Genomic DNA, 12,800 nt, shown 5'->3' with positions numbered 1-12,800 from the left:
ATTCACTCTGATTATTCCCAATAAGCTGGTCACACTGTGTCAGAGACAGGTTAGGTACAACACAGTCACCAAGGCACTAAGGAATGGGAAGCATGCTTTAAAGAGGGACTGTTTTCTGAAGACCCTGCAGCCCAGTACAAAGCAAGATGTTAATTTTCTGGGACCGAATAGAATATAATATTTTGCTTATTCGCCTTTTTAATGTCATGATGTGAATTAAGAACAAGATGGACCACAACAGACAGGACAGTAAAACAAATTCTGTGCAAATCATATGCAAGTACAGAAATATTTACAGATATGCAGAAATATTTAATGATTTTCTTGTGCTCTAAAGGGAAGAAGGATGCCAGATCTTGAAGGTATCCCAGCAAGGATCTAGTCAGTTACCTTGCTAGGTACCAATAATCAATCACAAAGTCTTGGTAATATATTCTGTGTAGCACAGAGTCAGAGCAATACTTTAAAAATAGTTCACAACCTATTTATAGAATCCATAAAGGCCCACTGCATTATGTGGGCTCAAGTCATGTGAGATCACCCTACAGCTCCATGTTAACATTTCCTCCTTTTGGTCTTTCTAATATTCTTGTTAGGTTTTCAGAGAGCTACTTGTAAATATAAGTACCATACAAATATTTAGCAGATGCTCAAGTGCACCTTGGGATGATGACTATGGTCTGGAATGACCTGTGTATGGATGTGTGCTCCCATTTCTGCTGAGTATCACACTTGCAGTTTTTAGAACTGCATAGCTGAGAGTAAATCTTCATCTCATAATTTTATTTTCTTTTATTTCCCTTTTAATCCCTTCCTCATAATTCCTTACCCATAGACACAAACCATAAAAACAGAGGGATCCTCCCTAGTGTCTGTGTGTCCTACTTCCAAGACACTACAACAGAAACATAGGGAGGTGATTAAAACAAGAGTAGTTAGGAGAATAAATGTTCCTATGAACAAGGATTCTTCTCAGAATTTTGTCTCTGAGTTGCACACTAGAGAAAAACATGGTCCAAAATACTAGTACTGGATGACTACATGATAGGAAGTCAAGTATGTAATTTCCCAGAGAATGTTCTACATATTAAAACAAACTATTTGTGTGTAAAACATTCAGCTTTCCTCTTTCTTCATGCTCAGATCCACATAAACATAAGAAAACCTGAAATCATGTATGAAAATAAAATTAGACACATTGTCTTTTCCCTGATAGAAGAACGGTGAACTGCAGCAGCAAATTGCTTTGATGATACCTTATATTATAATAATATACTTCAGGTACTGTAATTTTTGGGAAATAATTCCAATGGAAAGTAAGGACATTGTAGCATCAGTTTGAAAGAAGCAAGTACCAAATAAAAGACAGTTTGTCAAGTTTAAGCTGCTATTTGTTTATGCCTGCAGGAAGTAGATCAAAACCTAATGTATTAAAATATATCTGACAATCAGATTTACTTTTTATTTTATTTAGAGATGGAATATATATGAAATTTGCTATTAAATCTTCATTTAAATTACCCTGAATTTTAGGTTGATGTACAAACCAGAAAGAGTGTCTACAACCATATGGAAATATTTTTAATATCCTGTTCCTCATAAATTCTCAGCAGGTAAGATGTTATTTAGATTACTTTCTCCTTTACCCAAAACTGAGCAAGAAAAGTCATTTTGTGTAGGGCTGACTAGTGTCTAAGAGGCAGCAGATCTATAAATTAGAAAAATAAAAGAAGATATTAAGAAGGTAAACAATATAGCCTAAAATTATTTTCTTTTGCTCAGAAATTTTGCCAGAGTAATTTAAACCCCAGCAATTTCAGTTATCTCTATGAACTACTGTAATTGTATTGATTTACAGTTCTTACTTTCTCAGGTGAAGAAATCATTCTTTTATGTGTCATCTTTTAGATCTGTCAACAGCCCTTGGAAGTGCTGATCCTATATCATCCTCAGTGGGCAGAAGTGCTCTGCAGAATGCACTGAAGCCCTGTCCCAGATGCACACTTCCCAGCTGTTGGCCAAGATCAAGTGCATCATCTTTTCTTATCACTTTATTATCTGATACATCCCCAGCTTACAGATTTTATATTAAATGGATTTGGAAGACATGGGAAGGAGCAATCATTTCCCCCATCCATTCCATGCATCAGCCCAAAAGTGCAGAGCTTCCAGCTATTGTGCTCACACTGTGACTGCGTGTGAGGATGGGATATCTGTGCATAAAACAACCCTGTGGGCTTTCATCTTTTTTTAGGTGGACCCTAGATCTGTCATGATTTCACAGATCATCTGGTAATGCATCAGAATTTTTGATGCACAACACCAGCCCTTGACTGAGGGCGTGATGTAGCCACTGCAGTGATGCTCTCCATGGAGAGCTCCTGAAATCTCAGCCTGAGAGATAGTGCAAAAGGGGGAAGGCTTGTACCTGGAACTGCCCTTGCCCCTGCTGGTGTCATTCTTCCCAGCTGACTGTCACAGTCTTTCTAAAAAAAAAAATAGGGCAGTCTTGATTGTACTGTTGGCCCTTAACATACCTGCAACTAGACCAAGGAAAGGATTTGTGTAATTCTTCCTCAGCAAACCAAGTTCTCCTTTAAGAAAGTGAAAGAAGCTCTACAGCTTGTAAAATAAGATGTCAGTCCTTGCTGGATGAAAAAAACCCATTCATCTTGAACCTGAAAAGACCACACAGATTGGACTGAATAACAATTTGACCCATGCCTCTAAGTGAAAAATGACTGAATTTATTGCTGGCTAAGTCAGAAAACCCAGTAAAAGGAAAATATAGCTAATGCTTTTTAATGGCTACCTGGCAGTAAATTTGTATTTAAGCCATTCCATTGCCATTTGTCTTTATTTGATTAAGCCACCTGATTTATTAAACATGCTGGAATACAATTTATGTACAGCAATATAATCCACCTAGTGGTCTGGTTTCCAGAACCACAGGGATAAACACTCTCAAACCGTAAAGGCACTCTCAGTGCCAGATATCCATTTATAATGCCTGCAGAATGATGTCTCATCATCTCCGGTATGGATGAACTGTCAGCTACTCTACCACAACCTCTTTCCAAACCTTTTAAAAGTAAGGAAAGTCTGTCGTGTCCAAAACACAAAGGTATTTCACAAGATGGGAGAGATGCAACATTATTCAGTGCAGCAATATTATTCACCTTCAGTGAAGAAGACAACAGGAATACCACTGCTTTAAGACAGCTTTGGCAAATAACATTGGAACAAAAATGTACAAAACAATGTTGCAGAAATGCTCCCTTGTACAAGATGACTCCAGGAAGTGGATTCTTACTATAATCAGCCCTTTACAACCCATATATCTCATTCCCATTCCTATATCTTGTTCTACCTATTATACTCTTGTCTGGCTGTGTGGACACACAAAATGGTGAGATCAGTGACATTGCTGCTGCTAGAGATGGAACAAAAATACTGCTGGGCACCTATTACAATGAGAAAGAGTTCAAGAAATGAAAAAAAAAAGACAAAAGAAAACACACTTTGCCAAGACTGAAATCTGAAGCACAGGAATCAGCCTCTCTTCCCACTCCTCTCTCTCACCCTACAGTTGTCAAGGCCACTGGAAGACAAGCTGAACCAGAAAAATTTCACTATAGCTGGATTTCTTCATTCAGAGGAAAAGCACTAACAAAAGGCTTTACATGTTATCACTCCAATTAAAATCTATATATTCCCTCTGTAGCAGTTGAAAATGGGAAAATTTTAACATCATGACTTATGAACATAGGTGCACAAGAGACAAAAGAAATTTCTTCAATATTATGGATTTTAACATAATGATCTTGCTATATTATCATTTAATGGCTAATCACATGCTACTGAATGAGCAAACAAACCCATTATGCACTGCATTTTATTTGTCTATTTTTTGAATGCCTAAATACCAAGTGACAACTTGAGATGGTTATTAATGGAAGCTATTTCATTAATTACTTATCCAAGAAGTTGATTTTTCTCTTTCTCTCTCATAAGAGAAGTTTTAAAATGAGAATAATGTTCCAAACAGAAAAGTCCACAATAAAAGCTAAGAGTTAGATATCTGACTTAGAGTACAGTACAGTCTTGCAGAGACTGGGTTTGTTTCGTTACATGTTTATCTTTTGTGCTCTATAAAAGATCTAGGTTTATATTATTTTATTTTAAAAGAAAAAAATACAGTGTATAAAGAAAAAAGGAGTTGTGGATATGAAGCTTTTTTAAATATGGTGGGATACCATGAAAAGCAAATTAAATTCTGCAGACTGATTTTACTCATTGCTTGATTGAAACTAAAGAAGTTAATTTTGCTCACTTTATCTGATTAATTGTAATTACCAGTTGGTCAAGGGAAGAGATTGTTCTGCTATAGTCTTAGCTGGTGCAGCCTCTCCTGAAAATCCTGCGTGGAGTTTTGGGTACCAGAATAAAAGAAATATATAGAGCTATTAGAGGGTGTCCACAGGAGGTGTCACAAAGATGGTGAAGGGCCTGGAGGGGAAGCCATATGGGGAGCAGCCGAGGTAACTTGGTGTTTTCAGCCAGGTGGTGACTGAAGGGAGACCCCATTGCAGTTACAGCTTCCTCATGAGGGGAAGAGGAGGGGCAGACACTGATCTCTTCTCTGCGGTGACCAGTGACAGGACTGAGGGAATGGCCTGGAGCTGTGTCAGGGGAGGTTTGGGTTGGATATTAGAAAAAGGTTCTGCCCCCAGAGGGTGTTTGGGCCCTGGAACAGCTCCCCAGGGCAGTGCTCACAGCACCAGCCTGACAGAGCTCAAGAGGCGTTTGGAAAACTCTCTCAGGCACATGGTGGGATTCCTGAAGTGGTCCTATATGAGACCACAAGCTGTGTCCTTGTGGGTCACTTTCAACTCAATATTCTCTGATTCTAAATCTCTCACCAACTTTTATGAAACTTTATTCCACTGAGCTGAGATTTGTTTCCTCAAAATGACTATTTATTTAAGATTCTTGTTCTGAGCAGGACTGCGTTTTCATTGTATTATACAAGCACAGAAGTAAATACTTCCCTGTTCTAAAAATGACAAACATAATCCTGTGATTCTTCCCATTTTTACATGCTGCTTTTCAAGCATTAGCATTACAATGACAACCAGTTACATTTTCATGGCATCATAAGGTTGGAAAAAATGTCTAAGAGTCCAACTATTAACATAGACCCATTGCAATTATTTTTCTCAATTGCTGGGTTTTCAAATCTGTGTAATTTGATAAAAATGTGGGGCTTAGTCTACAAGACAAATTAAACCTGAATTAATTACAAGTTTTATTGCCACACATTTTCCAAACAGATCTGATTCAGAATCAAGAGAATCAAATATAAATATTTGATACTGATAATTCATAATATAAAATAGGAAACCAGTGCAATTTTGACTGTTCAGTGAATGTTGCTGCTATTCTGTGAATGCTTGAGCTTTCCCATATAGATTTCTATAGCAAAGCCTTGCTGTTGTATCTTAAATCCCAATAAAGCAATTACTAGGTTCTTCTAGGTCTCAGTTAAGTTACTTCTTTTAGTATGAACAGTAAGTTTAGTTGTCTTCAAGAGATAGTGAAAGAAAATATTTTAAAATACTCAAGAAGAAAAGGAAAACCATTCAAACACTGACTTTTTAAAAACAAATTTAGAGAAATTTTGCTTTCACAGTTTTCAGAGGCTTCTGTAGCCAGATTTATTTAATATCAGAAACTGTTCTGAACAGAAGAATCGAAACATTGGGAAAATGACAGCATGTGAAGTACAATAAATGAAAAATTTTTGGAGTGCTTATATTCATTCTCTACTTATTTATGGGCACAAAAGAAAAGTGAAGATGGAGCTGCAGACATCAAAATCAAGTGCAGTCTATTCTAGGAGCCATTTATAGTGTAAGTAAAAGTATAATTAAATAATGACTTCATTTCAGCAGGATCCCATGATAAGAATCAATAGTCAGGCCACTGATCTTGCATTAATTTGGCCTTACATTGTCACTAAATCTTGTCACAGCCACACTTTCATGGCACTCTGAATTAACCTCGACTATAACCTTCCCTTTAAAATAGAAGGGTTTTTTACCCTCCCCTTTCCAAAGGCTTCAATGGCTGCTTCCTGGGATTAATGGTATTCAACAGAATTCACATATACAAAACATGATATTCCATTTTAAAAGGTGTAACAGATGTAACAAGCCTTGCCCAAAAGTATCTTCCACACAAAACCATTAAATGAAACTCTTACATGTTTAACTTTCAGCCTTTGCTGAAAAACAATTTCCTTTTACTTTAAGCCTTGTATATTCCTTGGAAGTAAATACTGCATTTTGATTGCAGTCATAAATCCAAAAAAGTACTATTAGGAAAAAAACATACAGAGACACAGAGAAAATAAACAGAACACAACTAACATGCTGCAATATTACTTTCAAACTTGTGGCCCTGCTGGTGATGTGCATGATTTTAATGTGCAAAGAACCTTCTGATCTTCTCCCAGCCAATGATCAGCACCTGCAATACAATTTCTTTTGCTTAGCTTGTATTTCCTGCCTGAGACTTTCTGCTCTTGCAAATACAAAAGGCTTCCTACTCCTTACAACTCTTTACAGATTTCCTAAAAAATGAAATGCTTCAGAAAATTTTGTGGATACTATGTTATAGCTTTAAAAACCATATGAATGTGAGCATAAAGCAGCTCCCTGTTGAAATGATACAGTAGGATTTAAGGAGAGAGACATATTTTTCACTTCAGGGTTTGTTAGGAAATGTGAAGCTGCAATGAATCCTTACCATTCTGGAAATAAAAAATGTGCTCTTTCAATCTTGTCTAAAGATTTCATATTATGTAATTTCTTCTCTGGTGATACTTCATTAAATTGTACAGAAAACTCATTGTCCGCCCTCTCTGAAAAAGTCAATACAATAACTGGATCTTTTCATAGAAAGAATCAGTTTCAGATTCTTTGCTTTCCTGGAGGCTTAAAAGCACTCTGGCTTTTGAAGCACAATATGCCCTTGTTCCGATATCCAAGGAAGGTCTTATCCCGCTCGTCTTTTCATGCTCACCTTTAGCCTGATGCCAGAACTGTTCTCTCGGATACTGGATTGTTTTCTGCCTTTGAGTAAGCAATGGCATAGCCAGCTGACTACCAAAAAGGTGCCTTAGTGTTCAGACTCAACATTGTCCCTGAAGCTCAGCATTCAGACTCTGAAGGCAGTAGCAACAGAATAGAGACAAAAGGAAATTGGAGACCTTTGTATTAATTGCGCTTTTATGGTCCTGTATCTACATGTTGTGAAACATGGAAGTGCAAAACCTGTTGATGTAATTTTTTACATCATAATATCCATCTCAAGGAACTCATGAGTTTTTTTCAATGGCTTGGTTTGGATGGGATCATCTGTTTGCAAAGTCCCTCCCATGGCAGGACACCTTCCACTACACCGGGTTGTTTAAAGCCCCACCCAGGCTTGCCTTGAACATTTTCAGTGATGCCGCACCCAGAAGTTCTCTGGCAAACTCTCTGTTCCAGCGACTCACCACCCCTACAGTTCTTCCTTAGGTGCAATCTAAACCTACCCTTTTTCAGTTTAAAGCCAAATTCCCTTCTGCTATAACAGGCCCTTGGATAAAGGCCCTTTCCAGCTTTTCTGTGAGTCCCTTTTCAGTACTGGAAGGCTGCCCTAAGTTCTCTTGGAGCCTTCTCTCCTCTGGAGTGAGCAACCTCAACTCTCTCAGCCTGCTCTCATATGGGAGGTGCTCCAGCCCTGTGATCATCTACCTGGCCCTCCTCTGGACTTGCTTGAGCAGATCCACATCCTTCCTGTGTTAGGACCCCAAAACTGGACACAGTACTCCAGGTGGGGTCTCGCAGGAGCAGAGTAGAGGGGGAAAATTAACTCCCTTAATCTGCTGATCTCTTGTCTGTGGTGAGAAGTGACAGGACCTCAGGAAATGGCATTAAACTCTGTTAGGGGAGGTTTAGGTTGGATATCAGGAAAAGATTTTTCATTCTATTCTTGTGATACAGCCCAGAGTATGTTGGGCTTTCTGGGCTGTGAATGCACATGGCTGGCTCATGTTGATCTTCTTATCCACAAACACTCTGTGCCGTTTCCAGCAGGGCTGCTCTTGATCCATTCTCTGCCTAGGCTGTATTTGTGCTTGGGAGTGCCCCAGACCAGGTGTAGGACCTTTGAGCTGGCCATATTAAACTTCATGAAGTTCACACAGGCCCACTTCTCAAGCTTGTCAAGGTCCATCTGAATGGCATTCTTTCCCTCCAGCATGCTGACTGCACCACTCAGTCTGGTGTTTTAATACAACCTTCTAATCCATAGTACTATGTTCCTTGTTAATTATATGTTTCGCTTTCCTGGATTCAAGATCATTCAGATATGAGAGGAAGCAACAGCTCAACCAGAAACTGTACAAATACACAACATTCTTCTTTTTTTAGAAAATCAGTGACAGACAAATGTGCACTTATTTCTGTCTTAATCTTCATTCATATGGATTAATGCTTGGGTTTTTATGACCAAAGAAAAGGTTTATCCTTGTTACTTAACTGGACAATGGTTCTATAATATTGTTTTAGAGGTTCAATAAAAGCATAATGGTGAGTAGTAAAGCTTAATCTACTCTACAGCATTATCTAACATCCATATAAAAAACATAAGAAAGCTTTAGGGAGAGTTTGAGTTGACAAGTCAGCTTTACAATGTGCTTTGTCCCTTTTCTCATTGCCAGACATCCAGAAAAGGACAGGCTTTCTCAGCACCCAGCTGACATTCCGTTCTTGTAATAGACCAGACAGGGCAACTAAATAAAGCAAACCCAGATGACATTGACATAATTTTGATAAACTGGAAGGCAACCTAGCAGCATTTTCATCTTCACAGCAGTCGGTATCCAGTAGCACCATGAAGAACCAGGCAAGAACCAAATGGATTTGTTGCCACTAAAGAAGTATCACAAGAGTGTTCCAGGAGGTACATTGAATCCCATTTTCTTTTCAGTTTTTGACATTATTGTATGGTAGAGAAGATACAGACAGGGGGGTGCACTTGTACACAGAACTGCCCTAAGACAAAGAAAAATATTCCCTGTTCCACAGTGGCAAACTAACTACTTTTTTTTTTCTGTAAGCTAATGAGACAGAGCTAATATCTGCTTGTCCTTCATCCCGTAATACACTTATTATAAAACCACTATTCAAATTACAGTCACATCTTATTAGACAACAGATGGTCTTATCTAAATTGGTTGCTTAATTCAGGTTCATGATTTTGTATTAATAAAGTCACAACAATGAATCAAACCCTCCTAGAACTCTTCATGAAGTCAGCCATGTGTGGCAGCTGGTGGCTGCTATTCAGCAAGAAGCAACAAACTTGTGGAAAGGCCACTTGAACCAAAGTTTCTTAGGAATCCTTGCTATTTTGCCCTTCAAATGTATTTCTTCTACCTCTGATAGGTGCCAGAGTCTATTTCCCCATTGTTATGTATATACTAAGTCCATGAAAAGCAGAAAAAGATATGTATAATAGAAAAAGCTGTGAAACTGCCATGATTTTTGATTTTTGTTTTATTGAGAAGATTTATACTCAAAAAGATTTCATGTCAAACAAGCTTTTCTAAATATATAATTCCTCTGCTATAAACTTTCAGTTAACAAAATATTTTTAAAAAGATGAACAACAGACACCTCACTACAATAATCTGATTGTCATATGTGGAAGTTAAAAGTTTTTGCAACATGCTTTTATTTTAAATCTGAGCATATATGTGAAATTGAGCACAAAAACTTATGCCTCATAAACTCTATTTTAAAATTCACATTCTTATCTCCATTATACTTATTCTGCAGATACAAAACTGAATCACTCACTGAAGACAGTATAGTGGAAATCTGCCCTTTTTCAGGTAACATTAAGGAAGGGCCTAATTTCCAGTGTCTCATAAGCTCTCATTCCTGCAATGCCTTTTTGCTTGTGGTCTGAAGATCAGGTTCTGAAATAGTTGTACTGGCTTCTTCACAAGGCTTACACACCTCATAAGGGGTCCCTTATGAGAGCAAGAGCCCTCCTGCAAGCTGACATCCAGTTTCCAGTGCCTGGAAGCTATTTAGGGAGAGGTTTCCCTCTAAAGCAAACACAGTAGCTGTATAAGTGGGCTAACCCATCACAACAGCAGATTAAAAAAAGCTGCAAACCCATGACAGAAAACCTAAGGCAAACACTGCCAGACAATGAAGTGTCCCAAATGCACAGCTGGCTCACTTTGTATGCAGCAACCAGTGTCTGGTTTATGGCATGAATTTTATGGCCATGCTCAAATAAGATCAGCAATAAGCCTGGACTTTTCACACCTGAAGAAAAAAAAAACCAAAACAAAAAAAACCCCCCCAAAAAAAAAAAACAAACCCAAAAAAACCCCCAAACAAACAACAAAAAAAAAACAAGAAAAAGAAACAAAAGGGCTAGTTCTTAATACAAGTCAATATTTTATTTGTGCTTAGGGAGATACCAGATCCCAGACAGACAGATTGTTCAGACATACAGATTGTGCTCAGAACAATCTGCCCTGACTGAGATCTCACTGTGGAATTGTCAGAAGTTTGCTCTGGTGTCAATGGAATATGGTACTGAGGGAGGCCTTTCCGTAGGATTAACATGACCTATTGCTGAAAGCTTGAGGTTGAACATACATAGAAGTTAATGGCAAGAGTGGTGATGCAACAGTCTTCATTGGGTCAGGAAAATAAAACAGATGTGATTGAAATCACACCTTCAGCATCCAGTAATATTTCTTGATTCAGAGATAAGAAACCTGGAAGCAAATGCAAAAAAATAATTGAGAAATGCTAAGAGGAGAATTAGAAAAATACTTGAGAGTTGATCTACCCAGAAGTCCTGAGGACTATAAGTGCTAGAATCCCAAGTGACAATATCTTCCAAGCCATTAAACATAACAGTTATGCTATACACACATACCAAAAATTGCATCTTCATAAGCATCCTGTGCAGAACAAAAAGAGCTGTAATGGATGGGGATGCAGGTTTTGAAAAAGAGCTGCAACCCTGCTGGTAACACTTGCATGCTACAGGTGTAACAGGGAGTCCTCACACTCACAAAAGATGTGAAGAGGTTCTAAGAATGAATTCCTGACCCATGTAAATTTGAGAGGAAGGCATCACCTGGCCTCAAGGGCCAGACTGCCAGGTCCATTTGGAAATTCACCTAGGCTGTTAAAAAAGAGCTCTGCAGTTAAATAATTGAAGCAGAACTTCTTCTTGAGGCAAATGGGAATAGACCCTGAGTACTGAAATAAGCAGTGCTGTTATTTCTTAAACTCACGAAGATGCACATTCTAACCACCTACACCACCCCGCCACTTTTTTTTTTTTTTGGTGCAGATTACTGATTTTCATTGACATGATGATTTATTTGCATTAGATTTCAGAAGCAAAGATGTCATGTGCATGAAAGAAAAAGGAATTTTGAGCCCACATGGTACAATTTTTCATTTACATTAGACAATGCTTATGACATCTAATAAAGAAGATAAAAAGGCACATCTCTTTGTTAAGGTGAAATACACTTACATTTCAAAGAGGAAAAAAAGGATTTGCAAATTTTGCACTTTGTCTGGAGGGTGCTACTGTATATATTTAGCTCATCTCCTTTTACAGGCCCATTTTTTTTTCATTCTGGCATGATAACAATTCCCCTCTAATGTTATTTAATTTAAATTTGATTTTCTTTACACTTGATGCCAAATTTTGTGGCTTTTTGATTATCATCTGTAAATGATGAGGACAAGGTGGGTGTTAAGAGGAACAGATGATAAATTACAAGCTATCCATGAATTGCAACTCCTAATTTATGTGAAAATTGAGATAGGTATGTAGACCAAGGTTTAAAAAACAACCAACAAAATAACTGAACTTGGAACAAAGTTGAGTCTTTTACTAATTTCAAACTGACCAGGCATCTAAAAAGTCCTACTAAGTAGCATGAAACAGACTGCTTAATCTCTGTGAAATCCAGGTAATTAAACTTAGGAATCCAAATTTGTGTTTAAGACCATCAGTCTCATATAATAAAATGGGAAACACATGAACGACCCCAACATTTTCCAGTAAGCAGTTTTTATCCATTAGAAAAGACATTGACCGGTCTATAGAATTAAAAACAGGACTATCATTTAAAAGTGTGAAGAAATCAAAACAAAGAATGACATATAGAAACCCCCCTAGACAGCTAAGAAAACACTTCATAGAAGTATCGCAAAGTTAGAGAAGGACTGCTTTAATGTAAATGATTCTCTGCTGTTTTATCTTTACTGTTAAGTGTACAGTGTCCAATGCAATAGGCAAATGCAGCTTTAACAGAATCAACAGCCTTGAAAGCTTTTATGCTTTTAGAGTGCAATGAGCTGTAATATAAAACAGGCTATTATAATGCACATGGGTAAAATGTTTTTGAGTCATACAACCATTTATGGTACCACAAATTTCATAAAAATTCCCTGAAAAATGAGAGAAATAGAGCAGCAGAAGAAGTGATTGCATATATAGGGGGTAAGTGATCAGTGACAGTAGTATGGTCATGTCACAAGAAGGAAAAAAGTAGTTTCAGAGAAGCAAAATCATTCCAGAGTTGTAGGGATGAGTAGTACAGCTGCAGTGTGTGCAGGCTTATGGAGTTGGCTGTTTTTGTCTAGAACCTCTTTCTTCTCTTTTTGTCCAAATTAAAGGACCCCACCCTCCTCACC

At 37.8% G+C, this 12,800-nt stretch overlaps 1 protein-coding gene and 1 non-coding gene across 3 annotated transcripts in view; one reads left to right on the top strand and one right to left on the bottom strand.

Annotated features, from left to right (window-relative positions):
- Positions 1-12,800, bottom strand: part of GPC6 (glypican 6) — a 736,313-nt gene that overhangs the window by 209,400 nt on the left and 514,113 nt on the right. The gene's annotated exons all lie outside the window — the stretch shown is intronic.
- LOC141728368 (U2 spliceosomal RNA) lies at positions 2,000-2,188 on the top strand. Its single transcript, XR_012579297.1, has one exon. It is a non-coding gene; the product is annotated as a U2 spliceosomal RNA (small nuclear RNA).

Source organism: Zonotrichia albicollis, chromosome 2, assembly GCF_047830755.1.
Source record: "Zonotrichia albicollis isolate bZonAlb1 chromosome 2, bZonAlb1.hap1, whole genome shotgun sequence".
NCBI classification, from domain to species: domain Eukaryota; kingdom Metazoa; phylum Chordata; class Aves; order Passeriformes; family Passerellidae; genus Zonotrichia; species Zonotrichia albicollis.
This window is presented reverse-complemented; position numbering and strand designations above follow the sequence as displayed.